This window comes from Aethalodelphis obliquidens, unplaced genomic scaffold (assembly GCF_003676395.1).
Source record: "Aethalodelphis obliquidens isolate GAN/ISIS:26980383/991018 unplaced genomic scaffold, ASM367639v1 scaffold87, whole genome shotgun sequence".
NCBI classification, from domain to species: domain Eukaryota; kingdom Metazoa; phylum Chordata; class Mammalia; order Artiodactyla; family Delphinidae; genus Aethalodelphis; species Aethalodelphis obliquidens.
Genome location: NW_020838031.1, coordinates 1717498 through 1720705, shown reverse-complemented (window position 1 = coordinate 1720705; position 3208 = coordinate 1717498). Strand labels below are relative to the sequence as shown.

The 3208-nt window shown below is 54.3% G+C and overlaps 1 long non-coding RNA gene across 1 annotated transcript; it reads left to right on the top strand.

Annotated features, from left to right (window-relative positions):
* The first annotated feature begins 2193 nt into the window (after nucleotides 1-2193).
* On the top strand, nucleotides 2194-2914 carry LOC113613431 (uncharacterized). Its single transcript, XR_003430257.1, has 2 exons — nucleotides 2194-2300; nucleotides 2674-2914. It is a non-coding gene; the product is annotated as an uncharacterized LOC113613431 (long non-coding RNA).
* The last annotated feature ends 294 nt before the right edge of the window (nucleotides 2915-3208 follow it).

The following is a 3208-nucleotide window of genomic DNA, read 5'->3' as shown; positions in this document are numbered from 1 at the left end:
AAGAGAAGACGGCAGCAAATGACGTCATTGTCAGGTCTTGAAGGAAAGTCTTCTATGAAAATTCTTTCTGACTGTACTTCCCTATCCAGCAACCTGTACTTTCCCACCCCAACCTGAAACCTTCATTGCAACGCTCGGGTTATTTTTTTCATCTTGTGAGTTTTCTTTTGAGTTCGTTTGCTTATCTGGGGACACACTGTTGCAGGATGTGAATAACTGAACACAACAAATTTGGATGATAAATTATGGATTACAGATGCTGAGTTATTTTGGAACTGTTGCTCTGTGTGTTGTTAGCAAGGCGCTGGAATATTTAAAATGTGTGTCTTAAATGATCTTATGCTAATTCCGGAAAAGAAAAGAAAAAGGAAAGCCGCAACAGCCCATGGGCTGAGGGAAGAGTGCTGTCTGCCGTAGCCCTCTGGCTGGCGTCCCTCCGGAGTCAGCTTGCCGGTGCCCCGGGAGGTGGTGCGCTCTGGGCTCCAGTGGCCTTGGGCTCGGGGGCCCTCTGAAAAGCCAGCTCTGGCAGGGCCCTGACTGCACGTGCATCGGGTGTCCTTGGTGAGGGAGGGGCTGGGGGACAGGAGGACGGAGGGGGGTCGTCAAGAGGAATCTGCAGATTGTGCAGTCATCCTGGGAGCCCGGGGGTGCGGGTGTGGGGGGAGGCAGAGCTCGGTAAACAAGGAGGCTGCCCTGCTGTGGAGCTGGGGATGCAGCGGGGCCAGGCAGTGTGGGCTGTGACGCTGGATTTCTTCCTTACTGTAAGCGGACCAGAAGGCGTCAGAGCTTCCTGGGGACACAGCACAGGCACACCTTCGGGGATGTGGGTGCTGCTTTGGCACAGGTGCGGAGCCTGCAGCCTCGGGGGTCCCCCGCTGGGCTACGGAGGCCCAGCCTGGAAGACTTGTGGGGCAGGACAGCTGCCCACTGCAGGAAGTGGCCAGCAGCTGATGCTGACCCTTGAGCCAGAGAAGCTCTGGAAGATTGTACAGCTTGCAGTCCCAGTCCCCTCTGTTTACCAATTTTGATTTCCCAGGGGAGGGGAGAGTTTGGGTTTCATTCACTGGGGACAAAGCATAACAATTTCCCTTCAGGAGACACAGTGGGTTGGCAGGCCTGGACCAGTTTGTTCCAGAGAGCTTTGAGTTATCGCCAGGTGCTCAGATTCAAGTGGTGGGTGTGGCCCAGTGTTGCCCTAGCTGCGGGCCTCTGTGACCACAGCCTGGCTGTGTATTGGCTGTGAGCTCTGTAGAGCCCCCTTCAAATATGGGCTACGGTAATAAAAATGTCCACTTCCTACTTTCTCCTGGTGGAGACTGGGGTGTTTTTGAAATGTGAGCTACTGATTTAGGCCTGAGCCCTCAGGCTGGGCGGTCACTGTGGGGACAGAGAGAAGGCGAGTGACGGCAGCTGCGCAAGTTCCTGTCGGGGGGAGGTTCTGACGAGGTCCCACGCTAGCGGGTGATGGGGTGAGAGGCTGCGTGTGTTCTGACACAGAGAGGGTAGCATCCTGTGGCTGTCACTGAAGATGCAGGAAGGGAGCCTCTGAGTTCTGGGGAAAGTGTATCAGCATTTTACGAGCAGGAGATGATTCTGGTGGGAAGAAGGGGGACCTCGGTTCTTGTCTTCTTTGAAGAAAGAATTCAGCAAAAGGAACAAGATTGTGCGATGGATAAAGTGTTTATTAGAAGCCAAGTGCATGTGGAAGAACACATGGGCAAACTCGGAGTGAGCTGCCTGCAATAGGCGTGGTTTAAATTGCTTATATGGGGACGGTTTTCTGTGTTTCCTTTGCCCAGTCATCTTGCTTGTGCCCATATCAGGTCTGACTCAGGGTCCTCCCTGGTGGCGGGTACATCTCTCAGCCTAGATGGATTCCAGAGTGAGGGTTTCTGGGGGTTGGCAGGACATATTATGGGCTGGCGCCCCCTCCCTCCATTGGCCCCTCCCCAGACTGACGCCTTCTCTGCACTGTGTCAGGCTGGGAAATCCCCTTGACCACAAGAATGAGAAAAACCTGTTCACTTTGTCTTTAACTCAGTCAGGTTTCCACTCCTGCTATTATCTTATCTCAAAATGCCAACTGGAGACCAGTTACAGCTGTTCAGCTTGGTGTCCATTTATCTCCTACCTCAGAGGGTCTTATCATTTTCCAAGATCCTTGAGGGGGAGTGTTGGGAGGAAACCCAAGGAGGAGGAGGGCAGAAAAGAGAGCTGGCTGTGACCCCTGGGAAGGCTGGCCGGGACAGGAGATGCCATCTTCCTTCCTGGGCAAGAAGGACCCGTGGCCTGCAGACTGGGTCAGTGTGGGTGACAGGAGCACAGGGCGCCTAGGCTTGGCCTCGGCTCGCACAGTGCAGCGGCTGACGGCAGAATCAGAAAGGTCCAGGGTTAAGCTGGAGACCTGGCCACACAGATGCTAGAACAATTGCACGGAGCCCTTGGGGTTGGCCAAGGTGGGGAGGCAGGGGCTCTGTGTGGGATTTACACACTGAGATGCAGGGGAAGGGGCTCAGATTGGAACCTGAAGAATCTCTGTGGCAAAGAAGTGTGTCTTAGGGCTTTTTAATAAGGTCCCCACGGAAGGGAACCACTCTGACTCAGACCAGAGGGAAGAGAGCACCTGGAAACCAGGCAGGTCTTGAGCCTCCCTCCCCTCGCTTTTCTCAACAGGGCAAGTCAGCGGGGCCATCCCGTTTGGGGAGCTGATCCAGACCCCTTGGCCGTATGGTGTGTCACCTGGGAAGATGATCTGCAGTTGAGGAAGAGTGATGCTCTACGAGATAGCACCCAGAACAATTCAGCACCACTTGGTGCACGAGAGAGCAGAAGGCCAGGACCTCCGTTGGGGGGGACATGAGGACATGTTCCCACTGCAGCTAATCAAGTGCATTTAAAAAAATTAATTAATTAATTTTTGGCTGCGTTGGGTCTTTGTTGCTGTGCACAGGCTTTTCTCTAGTTGCGGCAAGCGGAGGCTACTCTTCGTTGTGGTGCGCAGGCTTCTCATTGGGTGGCTTCTCTTGTTGCAGAGCACGGGCTCTAGGTGCACGGGCTTCAGTAGTTGTGGCACACAGGCTCAGTAGTTGTGGCTTGCGGGCTGTCAGTAATTGTGGCGCACGGGCTTAGTTGCCCCACGGCACGTGGGATCTTCCCAGACCAGGGCTACGAAGCCATGTCTTCTGCATTGGCAGGCGGATTCTTACCT